The 14,539-nt window shown below is 34.6% G+C and overlaps 1 pseudogene; it reads right to left on the bottom strand.

Moving 5' to 3' along the window:
- Positions 1–6,160: 6,160 nt before the first annotated feature.
- On the bottom strand, positions 6,161–12,714 carry LOC118031053 (uncharacterized; annotated as a pseudogene).
- Between the last annotated feature and the right edge of the window lie 1,825 nt (positions 12,715–14,539).

Raw genomic sequence — 14,539 nt, forward strand, 5'->3', positions numbered from 1 at the left:
CTTGAAAACTGCCAACACAAAGATTGATTGTGGTAAGGATACCTTGTCTATGGAGGTAGGAGATGAAAAAATTGAATTTAATTTTCATGATGCAATGACATATCCTTATAGCAATGTTTATTCTATCACATGTTATGACCAAGTTGATAAGTGTGTACAGCAAGTTTGTGATTTTGATAATGAGTATGGATTAAGCATGGCTTTGAGCAATGACTATGATTTTACCAAGATAGAAGAGATGGAAAGGCATATATGTGTTCCCCAAAACATGCATGAATCAGCATTGGATTTGCAAGCTTTGCAAATTGTCCTTCATGATGCAGGAGTCATTTACCCCATCACGGATAGTGAATGGGTGGCGCCTATCCTTTTGGTGCCCAAAAAGATTGGAATTATACAAGATGATGCTTATGAGAATGCAAGGATTTACAAAAAAAAAAGACTAAGAGTCTCCATGACCGAATGATTATAAGAAAAGAGTTTAATGTTGGAGACAAAGTCCTTCTTTATCATTCGCGTTTGATTCTTTTTCCTGGAAAGTTGTGCTCTCGTTGGATTGGACCCTTTGATGTTTCTAATATTTTTTCTTATGGTGCAGTTGAAATTACAAGTTTAGAAACCAACAAAGTACTCAAGGTTAATGGGCATCGTTTGAAACCTTTCTATGAAGGTTGGACGACAGAACTCATCGCTTCTGTAGAGTTAGCTGAACCAATCTATGAAGAATGAGCATGCAACATGTCGAGCCAATGACATAAAACAAAAGCGCTTACTGGGAGGCAACTCAGCACAAAAAGAAAAAAATCAGATTTGCTTTCTTTTTCCTTATCTTTTATTTTTTTTTCGCATTTTAATTTATTTTTTTTTTGTCATTCTCTTATGTTCCTTTGCTTTTATTTCAACATTGAGGACAATGTTGTGTTTTAAGTGTGGGGGTATTGGGAGAATTTTGGTTTTCTTATTTTAGTTTTCTTTGTTGTTCTTTAAAAAAAAACAAAAAAAAAATGTGTTTGATCTTTTTAACTCCCATTGGTTTTTAAGAATATCAGTATTATGTATGAGAATTAATTGAGATAGATGAAGATATAAATCAAATGAAGGAGTATGCATGCAAATTTTAAGGTTTAATTGTTTTAGGAATTGACTTTGAGAATATGCCATGTTGACTTTATAGTGTTATACCAATGCAAGCTTTTGAGCCTTTAACATTATATTCTTTGAGTGTGCATTCTTTCAATGATATGTATCTCTAGAACTTGTTTCATATCTTATTGAGATTATATGTAACAACCCGGCTTTCCAAGCCCAAGACAACAGTAAATTTTTTTTTTATATATATATACACTTAATACACATGGTGCCGGCAATTAGTGAATCTGAATCCTCACATCATCAAAATACAATCCATACAATCAACATTTCATCTAAAAGTGATTCTTACACAAACACGTAATATTAAGGTTGTATGATTTGAAGTTCATATTAAAAATATATACATAGACATGAGTTTGCATTCCTATCCTACTAATAACCATCACAATTTTAAACAAAAAGGATCTAATAAAAGTTATACATTCAGTACATTGATCCATACAAAATACATTGTGATTTAGAATGCATCTACATAATTCCTTGCAAAAGTTGGTTCCCGAGTATCAGGTTTCCTAGACATCTCGTTGGTGTGACGTCCCTGCAACAGTACAAAACATTTAAGAGAATGCAAATACTTAATAATAATAATAATGGTAACTAACGGTCTGGCAGTTAAATGAAGCATTAACATTTATAATTTCTTCATGTATTTGATATAACAACTAGTAGTACATATAGATACATAAGTTTTCGAATGTCATTCGCCGAAACTAATCATTCATTTGTCCCGGCCATCCATCTGGATGCCATAGCGAAGGCTGCGTCGCTGCCGATCCAGAATCGACAGCGGAAACTGCGTCACTGCCGATTTCTGTATCGGCAGCGAAAACTGGGTCGCTGCCGATTTCTGTATCGGCAGCGAAAACAAAATTTCGCTGCACAGTCCAGTTGCGGCAGGGAAACAGAATTCCGCTGCACAATACACAAATCGGCAGTGAATATTAATTCGCTGCAGAAGGCTCAGTTTCGGCAGCGAAACAGAATTTCGCTGCACAACTCACACATGGGGAACCATCAATTTCAGCACATAATTCTTCAACAAAATTCCAGCAGAACACACACATGGAAAACCATCAATTACAGCATATAATCTTTCAATAAATTCCAGCAGAACACATTAATTTTAGCACAACAACATTGACACGACCAAAAGCTTGATGTCTTTTCCCAAGTGCAGGAGTGTCGAAGTAATAAATAACCCGGCAAGACTGGGGTCGAACCACAGAGAGGTTAATTGTATAAATTATAAATAAAAACACAACAATAACAACAATAACAATAATAATAACAATAGTAGTACTAGTAATAGTAATAATAATAACAATACTCAGTACGTGGCGTTGTTATACCTGAGAATGATCTAAAAGATCGGGTCACAGGTTTCCAGCCAATATACTGAGTTTATGAATAGATAATAATAATAATAATAATAATAACAACAAAAACAATAATAAAGAAGAGAAGGAAGAAATTAATGAGAACATCGAGTTGAAAGATTAATGTAAGGATTAAATAACGATAAAAATAAATGTCAAGGTTAGAGGATCCACTAATGGTACTTCAAACAAGTATAGTATAAACTCTTATTACTCAATTGGAAACCACACATAAAGGAGGTTCCAATCAGATTATAAATTGTTAACATGATTACATTAGTTATCTTATTCGAATAAAGCTAATACTTGTAAATGTTGGCAGGCATTCATGATTATAACTTATGTTAACAACAAATCAAGTTCCTTTCATAGCTCAGGTGTCGGTTATACCATACAGTATGGGCTATAAAAGTACCAAGTATTTGTTGTACCAAGTGTTATACAACATAAATCTAGATTAACCATTTAACAAGCAAAGTATTAAAAGTGAACAAGATAACAAATATAAAACATGTTAGTATCCAATGTTAAGGTCCATGTTAAGTTTATATTATACTTATTCTTACACCATTAGTGTACCCTTTTCACCTTGACATAATTAACTTAGCTAAACATAATGAAAGAAAGAAACATAGATGAACAAGATAAGAACATAAATGAGAAAAAAGTTAACTAAGTAAAGGAAAGGAAATGAAGTGCATAAACTTGATATTAATGAAAGCAAAACATAAGCAATACAAAGAGAGAAAGCAAGAGCATGATCTTGATCTGGAAACCAAGATGCCTCAATACATGGTAAGTGCCTCCTTTTATAGGTCAAAATTTGGAACTATTGATTTGTTAATTAATTGATGAGTGGGTGGCCACATCTTGACTTGGTGACAATCCTTATCTTCTTGTCTGAACAAGACGTCATTGCTAACATCATAATTTGCCCAGAATCCTCAGGAATGTTCTAGGAAATTGTCTCAGCTTTCCAACAAAAAAAAGATGAGATCATTTGGACTTCTAGAACTCAAGATATGGGCTGAACACTAAATAGTGTCTGGGCTGCAGGACAGCTTCGGACTTCTTCGTTGTTCCTTCAGTTTGGACTTCAAAACGGCCTTTTTAAATCTTGGGCTCCCATGAAAGTTGTAGGCCTTTGTCTTACCTTTCCATCCATATAAAATGGACCTAAATCCGAGATCTAGAGCTCCAGATATGATCCAATTACCGAGCAATGTTCCGGTTTGGACTGCACCGGCATCTCTTTTCTAAGTTTGGCCATCTCTTTGTCCTTTCACTTTCAATACTTAAACTCATCAATCAATCCTTTTATTTATGTGATAGGCCTGCATTTAAGATGAGCATTTACCATAAATTAAGGTATCTTATAGTATCAAACTTGTTATTATAAAACATGTTTTAGTTAAGGAGTTATTGATACTTCAAGTGCAAAATGATGATATAAAACCTTGATAAACATGCACTTTTAAGTACTAATCACACCCCCCAACCAGCTTATTACTAGTCCCTAGTAATCTAAAGCGTTAAAATAGAGAAACAATTTGCAAGTATCACAAAGCAAGGCATTCATCATTCAACTTCTATTAATCTATCCAGATAAACAAACTCTCATTAAATTTATATTACTGCTTCATACTTCTTAAACAAGATATTAATAAACCTTCTTTTTATGTGCTCAATATATGAAAACATAGATGATGGGGCTTTTGTTGGAAGAAAACAATATTATGTTCAAATGTTTAAGGTGAACTTCCTTGGGTTGGGATTATTATTATTATTACTTTTTTTTTCTCTTTCTCTTTCTTTTATTTATTTATTTATTTATATACACATACAACTTAAAACACAATGTATCTTTAACCCATGTAACGAGTTTTAGGCTAATGACTCCCAGACCAGTTGGTCTTAGGGCATTAGGTGTTGAGACACCCCTACGAGCTTAACAACTCGGGTTGCAGATACTGATACGTAGATAGTGCAATGTTTAATTCCCTTAAGCTTTTCTCCTTAACCCATGTAACAAGCTTTGAGCCAATAGCTCCCAAGTCAGTTGACTTAGGGTATTAGGTGTTAAAACACCCCTTCGGGCTTAATTGCTTAGGTTAGGGAGGCTACGAAACCAAACTTATTTATGTTTTTATTATCATCAATATTATCATCATTTTTTTTTTTTTGCAAATTATATACTATCCCTTACCCTTAGTTGTTACCTTCAACAAAAGAACATAAATAATGTAATAATCCAATGTGCAACCCACAATCATATGTTAAAGTGTGTGAGTGAAAATGAAGGTTTAATAATACTTGTTAAATGAGTATATGAGCAGAATCAAGTGATAACAATGCGAGAGTTTGTAAACCTGAATATTTCAAGAAGTATTCTAATAGGCCTTGTTATGAATATTGCAAATAACCATTAGAAAATTTTTACTAAGATGCGTCTCAAGAATAATTCCTCTTTACTCTGCCATCCTAGTAATAACAGTTTTGCCAAATGGTTTTTTAAAAACAAAAACAGTTAGTTGGTTAGTTTTTTTTTTTTTTTAAACTACTACCCTCTCCCCCCAACCAAAACGAGACATTGTCCTCAATGTCCTAAGGTAGAAAGATAGAGTATAGAAGACATCACCTGAAACAACGAACAATGATAAACCCGAAACACACTTAAACAAATATAAAAAGTAACAAAACAAAATAATATGCTATTAATAAAACCAAAAGACACAAGGTTTCACAGATGAAGGCTCAAATCTAATCTAAGCTTTTTACAGCTTTCCTTAGCTGACCAATCTAGGCGACTCATGAAAGGATCAATGACAGGGATGAAAGATTGTAGTTGGTCAATCAATTGTTCAGCAGTAGCAGTAGAGATTATGATTTGTCATGCTGAAGATGTTAGAAATTCATGTTCCACAGCTTGATCAAGGAAAGACAACAACTTATCATAAAAACCATTAACATTTAACAAACTTATAGGTTTATGGTGAATGTGCAGTTGGGCCCAAGATGAAATATGAAAGATCTCTTCCAATGTGCCTAGACCACCTGGTAAGGCAATGAAGGCATCAGCATGGCTAAACATGGCATTCAGTCGATCAGACATTGTTGGGACCTGTAGTTCCTCTCCAATTGTTTTTCCAATGATGTCTCCATTTGCTAAAGCTTTGGGGACAACCCCCAAAACTTGACTGCCTCCTAAAAATGCAGTCATTAACACACCTCCCATTAACCCAAGGCTGCCTCCCCCATACACTAAATGAATCTTTCTCTCAGCTAGTACTTGACCAAGATGATTTGTTGATTCTAAAAACTCTTTTTCTTTCCCAGGGCTGGATCCACCGAAAACACAAATATTTCTTATGTGATGACTTGAGGAACCTGCCATTTCTACACACTTCTATATTTGATGAATGTATGGGATGAGTAGAAATGAAGGGAAGGAAGAGAAGAATTTATAAATGAAAAAGTGAAAATGCAATCATACCACCTACATGTAGGCCAGCTGTAGTCTCACACTCTCTCTCTTTATTTATTTATTTTGACAAAGCATGTATGTACAGGTAGTTGTGATTGTGGCTCACATCTTCCCTTGGTTTTACGTCCAAGAACGACTTAAACGCCCTCTATGGGTCGGGGATAGGCTTCCCATCCAGTTTTCTTAAAAATTGGCAAACAGGGTCTTTTTTAGTCAGATTCCCAAGACTAAGTCGATCATGTTCTTTATGGAATTGTGCCCATAAATCATGAATTACACGATGCACATCTCCACTAGGATGCATCTCAAGGGTCAATAAAAGATTATCTAAAGACCCCTTACTCAGGCCATCCTTAATGAATTGTATTTTATCTTCATGGTTTACAGATATCATTCCTAAAGAATGACATGTCGCATTACAAGTCCATCTGGCACATCTGTGACAGACTTTCAGTCGTTTTGCACGACGTTTCTTTATAAAAGTGCTTTTACCTGTTCCAGGCATGTGTGAAATGAAAGAATTGGAGGACTCACCTGATAATCGGACCTTTGCTTCAATCAGCCAATGAATATCTTCAGGAATTCCATGGTTCATTAACAACCTCAATCCTTCACACCTAGCACGGTAAATTTTTGTAATCGCATTCTGAGGCAGAGCGGGAAAATACTTTTTCAATTTTTCAAGAGTGGTGTCCATTTTTAAATGAGAATTGGATGAGAGATTCAAAGAAAGAAGAAAGAGCAGAGAATTGCACAATTATATACACAAATATCAGTTATCATGGGAAACTGAAAGAACCGACTTAAGAGTCACGGAGTACCGTTATCCGCCATTTGACCGGGGTGAGAGAAACTAGCAAAACAAAAGATACACCAAAACAAACACAAAACAATGTGAGAAAAAGAATCAATCTTTATATACAGGATCACTCAATTCAGTAGAGTCATTTTCAACTGAAAAATTATCAAAATAAACTTTCAACCGATGCCCATTTACCTTCAAAACATTGCCATTCTTTGGATTCTCGATATCATAGGGCCCATATGGATACACATGTTTCACAATAAAAGGACCGCTCCATCTTGATCTTAGTTTTCCAGGAAATAAATGGAGTCGAGAATTATAAAGCAAGACTTTTTGACCAACATTGAATGTTTTTCTCAGTATTTTCTTGTCATGAAACTCTTTGATTCTTGCTTTATGAATTCTTGAATTGTCATATGCATCATTTCTAATTTCCTCAAGCTCATTTATTTGCAATTTTCGCAGCTGACTAGCATCATCAATGTTTGAATAGTAAGCTTTAATAGCCCAATAAGCTTTATGTTCAATTTCCACAAGCAAGTGACAAGGTTTTCCACAAACTAGTCTATAAGGTGACATACCTAATGATGTTTTATATGCAGTTCGATAAGCCCAAAGTGCATCATTAAGTCTTAAAGACCAGTCTTTTCGATTAGGGTTCACCGTTTTCTCCAAGATCTGTTTGATCTCCCTATTAGCAAGCTCTACTTGTCCACTTGTCTGAGGGAGATAAGGGGTGGCAACTTTGTGTGTGATTCCATATTTCTTCATTAAAGAAGCAAATGGCTTGTTGCAGAAATGTGCTCCAACATCACTTATTATGGCTCGAGGAATTCCAAATCGACTCAAAATATTATCTTTCAAAAACTTTATCACTGTTTTGTGATCATTGTTTCGACTTGGAATTGCCTCTATCCATTTTGAAACATAATCTACTGCGACTAATATGTACACAAAACCAAATGATGGAGGAAATGGACCCATGAAATCTATACCCCAACAGTCAAAGATCTCAATGACAAGAATAGGATTTAAAGGCATTGATTAGTACTTAAAAGTGCATGTTTATCAAGGTTTTATATCATCATTTTGCACTTGAAGTATCAATAGCTCCTTAACTAAAGCATGTTTTATAATAACAAGTTTGATACTATAAGATACCTTAATTTATGGTAAATGCTCATCTTAAATGCAGGCCTATCACATAATAAAAGGATTGATTGATGAGTTTAAGTATTGAAAGTGAAAGGACAAAGAGATGGCCAAACTTAGAAAAGAGATGCTGGTGCAGTCCAAACCGGAACATTGCTCGGTAATTGGATCATATCTGGAGCTCTAGATCTCGGATTTAGGTCCATTTTATATGGATGGAAAGGTAAGACAAAGGCCTACAACTTTCATGGAGCCCAAGATTTAAAAAGGCCATTTTGAAGTCCAAACTGAAGGAACAACGAAGAAGTCCGAAGCTGTCTTGCAGCCTAGACACTATTTAGTGTTCAGCCCATATCTTGAGTTCTATAAGTCCAAAAGACCTCATCTTTTTTTTGTTGGAAAGCTGAGACAATTTCCTAGAACATTCCTGAGGATTCTGGGCAAATTATGATGTTAGCAATGATGTCTTGTTCAGACAAGAAGATAAGAATTGTCACCAAGTCAAGATGTGGCCACCCACTCATCAATTAATTAACAAATCAATAGTTCCAAATATTGGCCTATAAAAGGAGGCACTTACCATGTATTGAGACATCTTGGTTTCCAGATCAAGATCATGCTCTTGCTTTCTCTCTTTGTATTGTTTATGTTTTGCTTTCATTAATATCAAGTTTATGCACTTCATTTCCTTTCCTTTACTTAGTTAACTTTTTTCTCATTTATGTTCTTACCTTGTTCATCTATGTTTCTTTCTTTCATTATGTTTAGCTAAGTTAATTATGTCAAGGTGAAAAGGGTACACTAATGGTGTAAGAATAAGTATAATATAAACTTAACATGGACCTTAACGTTGGATACTAACATGTTTTATATTTGTTATCTTGTTCACTTTTAATACTTTGCTTGTTAAATGGTTAATCTAGATTTATGTTGTATAACAATTGGTACAACAAATACTTGGTACTTTCATAGCCCATACTGTATGGTATAACCGACACCTGAGCTATGAAAGGAACTTGATTTGTTGTTAACATAAGTTATAATCATGAATGCCTGCCAACATTTACAAGTATTAGCTTTATTCGAATAAGATAACTAATGTAATCATGTTAACAATTTATAATCTGATTGGAACCTCCTTTATGTGTGGTTTCCAATTGAGTAATAAGAGTTTATACTATACTTGTTTGAAGTACCATTAGTGGATCCTCTAACCTTGACATTTATTTTTTATCGTTGTTTAATCCTTACATTAATCTTTCAACTCAAAGTTCTCATTAATTTCTTCCTTCTCTTCTTTATTATTGTTGTTGTTGTTATTATTATTATTATTATTATCATCTGTTCATAAACTCAGTATATAGGCTGGAAACCTATGACCCGATATTTTAAATGATTCTCAGGTATAACAACGCAACGTACTGAGTATTATTATTATTATTATTACTATTAATAGTACTACTTTTGTTATTATTATCATTATTATTGTTATTGTTGCGTTGTTATTTATAATTTATACAATTAACCTCTCTGTGGTTCGACCCCGGTCTTGCCGGGTTATTTATTACTTCGACACTCCTGCACTTGGGAGAAGACATCAAGCTTTTGGTCGTGTCAGGCATCATGTGACGTTTTGAAATATATCCAAACTTTTGACAATTTTCACAAGTCTTGCAGAATGCATGTGTGTCTTTGAACATGGTGGGCCAATAAAATCCACTTTGTAAGATTTTTGCAGTTGTCTTTCTTGATGAGAAATGACCCCCACATGCCTCAGAATGACAAAATTTAATGACACTACTTACCTCATTGTCAGGAATGCATCTTCAAAATATTTGATCAGGACAATATTTGAATAAATAAGGGTCATCCCAATAAAAGTTCTTCACTTCGTTCAAGAACTTTCTTTTGTCTTGGGTACTCCAATGAGCTGGCAATTGTCCTGAAACAAGAAAATTAACAATATTAGCAAACCAAGGCATCGTAGAAACGAAAAATAAAGATTCATCGGGAAAGTAGTCATCGATTGGTGTGATGTCAGATTTCGAATCTGTTGTCAATCTTGACAAATGATCTGCAACAACATTTTCGGTGCCTTTCTTGTCTTTAATTGTGATATCAAATTCTTGAAGTAACAAAATCCACCGCACCAATCTAGCCTTAGAATCTTTCTTAGAAAGAAGATATTTCAATGCTGCATGATCACTAAAAACAACAACAGGTGAGCCAACAAGATAAGATCTGAATTTATCACAAGCAAATACTACTGCAAGTAATTCTTTTTCAGTGGTGGTGTAATTCATTTGAGCACTATTTAAAGTTTTACTTGCATAGTAAATCACATAAGGTTTCTTATCTTTTCTCTGTCCCAAGACAGCACCCACGGCATAATCACTAGCGTCACACATTATTTCAAAAGGTAATGACCAATCAGGAGGTTGAATGACAGGAGCAGAAGTAAGCAAGTTTTTAAGTTTAACAAAGGCTTCTTCACAATGTTCAGTTCATTCAAAAATATTATCCTTTGTTAAAAGGTTACTCAAGGGCTTAGATATTACACTAAAATCTTTGATGAACCTTCTGTAAAAACCAGCATGTCCTAAGAATGATCTAACATCTTTAACAGATTTTGGTGTTGGTAAGTTGGCAATTAACTCGATTTTAGATTTGTCAACCTCAATTCCTTTCGATGAAACAATGTGACCAAGTACAATGCCATTTGTTACCATAAAGTGACATTTTTCCCAATTCAATACAAGATTCTTCTCTTCACACCTGCTCAAAACCTTTTCTAAGTTAGTCAAACAATCATCAAATGAATCACCAAAAATAGAAAAATCATCCATAAAAATTTCAAGAAAACGTTCAACCATATCACTGAATATGCTAAGCATGCATCTTTGAAACGTGGCTGGTGTATTACATAATCCAAAAGGCATCCTTCGATATGCAAAAGTACCAAATGGACATGTGAAAGTAGTCTTCTCTTGATCTTCCAATGCAATTTCAATTTGATTGTAACCTGAATAGCCATCTAGGAAACAGTAAAATTCATGACCTGCAACTCTTTCTAGGATTTGGTCCATGAAAGGTAAAGGGAAATGATCTTTTCTAGTCATTGAATTAAGTTTCCTATAGTCAATGCACATGCGCCAACCAGTAACAGTCCTAGTTGGAATTAACTCATTTTTCTCATTTGTTATCACAGTGACTCCAGACTTTTTGGGTACAACTTGTGTAGGACTTACCCATTTGCTGTCAGAAATAGGATAAATGATTCCATTATCTAGAAGCTTAATGACTTCATTTTTCACTACTTCTTTCATATTAGGATTAAGCCTTCGTTGCATTTCTCTAGAGGGTTTAACATTTTCCTCCAAATAAATCCTGTGTGTGCAAATCAAAGGGCTAATTCCTTTTATGTCAGCTATGGTCCATCCTAATGCATTTTTGTGCATTTTCAGAGTCTGTAATAACTTACCTTCTTGATGTGCATTAAGTTTGGAAGAGATTATTACCGGAAAAGTTTCATTTTCTCCCAAAAATGAGTATTTGAGATTAAATGGTAACGGCTTCAATTCAGGTTTTGGTGGTTGAACACTTGAAGGTATGGGCTCAATTGATCGTGGTGGCAATTCTTCAATTTGTGGTCTCCAATTGCATGCCTTTGATTCCTGAAAGTAGACCATTTGTAAATCATCAGATTCATCAATCTCAGTTTCACCAGAAGTGGTTTGAAATTGATCATGAACTAATTTTTCAATAAAGTCCACTTCCTGTAAATCATTATCATCTCTAGGTTACTTGTAAATGTTGAAAATATTCATCTCCAATGTCATGTTTCCAAATGATAGCTTCATCAGTCCATTCCTATAATTAATCAATGCATTAGAAGTGGCAAGAAATGGACGTCCTAAAATGACAGGAATTGAATTACATGCTTCAACAGGTTGTGTATCCAAGACAACAAAATCCACATGATAAATGAATTTCTCAACTTGTACTAACACATCCTCAACTATTCCTCTAGGCACTTTTACAGATCTATCGGAGAGTAAAAGAGTTACAGAGGTTGGTTTTAACTCACCTAGATTGAGACTTTGAAAGACTGAATATGGAAGTAAATTCACACTAGCTCCAAGATCAAGTAAGGCTCTTTCAATTTTATGTTCTCCAATAAAGCAAGAAATTGTAGGACAACCAGGGTCTTTATATTTCAAAGCATTATTGTTTTGAAGAATGACACTTACTTGTTCGGCTAAAAAGGCTTTCTTTTTCACATTCAGTTTTCTCTTCACAGTGCACAAATCTTTCAAAAATTTAGCATAGGAAGGAACCTGTTTAATAGCATCAAACAAAGGTATATTGATCCTTACCTGTTTGAAAGTTTCAAAGATTTCAGAGTTGTGATTGACTTTCCTTTGTTTGGTCATGGCATGAGGAAATGGAAGTGCTGGCGGGGAATTAGTCTTTTCTTTGCAATGTTCAGGTTCAACCCCTTCCTTACCCTCAGAGATAGACTCATCATCTTTCTCACAAGGTTCAAGAATGGGTTTTTCAATAACCTTACCACTACGAAGAGTGATGATTGATTTGACTTGATCCATATGTTGGCTTCCAGAACCACTTGCATTTGCATTGTATTGCCCCTTTGGATTTTGTTGTGGTTGAGATGGAAACCTACCTTTCTCTTGGAAACTGAGAGCAGATGTTAATTTTGCAAGAGCATCTTTAAAATCTGTCATGCTTTGAGCAAGTTAAGTGTTGATTGTCTCCTGCTTTTCAATGAATGTATGCAATGTTTCCTCAAAATTTCTTCTAGGAGGTGGAGCATAAGGAAGTGTATATCCATGAGAATTTTGAAAATTATGGTGTGCTTGAAACGGTGGCTGTGAAGTTTGTATTGTTGCTATCACTCTTCCAACTGAAATTTGGGTGATTTCTCCAACCAGGGTTATACGTTTGTGAGTATGGGTTATGGTTGGGTCTTTGGAAACTGTTTAAAGCATGGGCTTGTTCATGGAGGCATTCCCTAAAAGAAGGCAAAGTTGGACAATCATTTGTTAAGTGTTCCTTGGCTTCACAGATTTGACACACAATGTCTTGAATAGATTTTAATTGACCACTCTTTTTCAATTCAAGTGCTTCGACTTTTCTAGCTAAAGATGCAAACTTGGCTTGGAGGTCATGATCTTCCCTAAGGTTGTGCATACCTGCACTAGATGTATGAGGTTGAGTTTTACTTGGTGCCTCATAAGTACCTGTGGTGTCCCAATTTTGAGCATTTTCGGCTAGCAAGTCTAGGTACTCCATTGCTTCATTAGGGTCTTTATCTTCGAAAGTTCCATTGCACATCAATTCAACCATTTGCCTATCTCTAGGTGTTAAACCTTCATAAAAATGTGAAACCAATCTCCATGTTTCAAAGCCATGATGTGGGCAAGTATTAAGCAAATCTCGATACCTATCCCAACATTGGTAAAATGTTTCTCCTGGTTTTTGAGTGAAAGTGATGATTTGTCTTTTGAAAGAGTTTGTTCTGTGAGACGGAAAAAACTTCTTTAAAAATTGTTGTTGCATTTTATCACAAGCACGAATGGATCCTGGTCTCAAATTTTGTAGCCATGTTTTAGCTTTATCTTTTAATGAAAAAGGAAAAAGCTTTAATCGAATGGTGTTCATGCTACAATTTGAGTCATTATAGGTATTACAGACCTCCTCAAATTCCCTTAAATGCAAGTATGGATTTTCTAGGTCTAAACCATGAAAAGATGGTAAAAGTTGAATAATGCCTGGCTTAAAATTAAAATGAGATGCGTCAGGAGGGAAAACTATGCATGAGGGTGCACTTGTTCTTGTGGGATTCATGTGGTCTCTAATTGTTCTCATACGGTTATTCTCATTATTCTCATTATGAAGCGATTGATTATCTTCTTCGGCCATATTTTCTGAAAATGATGAGGATACCCTACAAAGTCGACCATTTAATGTACATGACCAAACTCTCATGCACATGTAAGAAGAGAATAAAAGGAAGAAAAGAAAAGAGAAGAAAAAGAAACAAAACAAAACAAAGAAAACAAAAGTTAGATAAAATGAAAAGTGAAAAGAGAAAATAAATTAAATATTATAATTTATACAAGAATTTACCTCCCCGGCAACGGCGCCAAAAACTTGACACGACCAAAAGCTTGATGTCTTTTCCCAAGTGCAAGAGTGTCGAAGTAATAAATAACCCGGCAAGACCGGGGTCGAACCACAAAGAGGTTAATTGTATAAATTATAAATAACAACACAACAATAACAACAATAACAATAATAATAACAATAGTACTAGTAATAGTAATAATAATAATAATACTCAGTACGTGGCGTTGTTATACCTAAGAATGATCTAAAAGATCGGGTCACAGGTTTCCAGCCTATATACTGAGTTTATGAACAGATGATAATAATAATAATAATAATAATAACAACAACAACAATAATAAAGAAGAGAAGGAAGAAATTAATGAGAACTTTGAGTTGAAAGATTAATGTAAGGATTAAACAACGATAAAAATAAATGTC

The sequence above is a fragment of the Populus alba genome, chromosome 3 (genome assembly GCF_005239225.2).
Source record: "Populus alba chromosome 3, ASM523922v2, whole genome shotgun sequence".
Lineage (NCBI taxonomy): Eukaryota > Viridiplantae > Streptophyta > Magnoliopsida > Malpighiales > Salicaceae > Populus > Populus alba.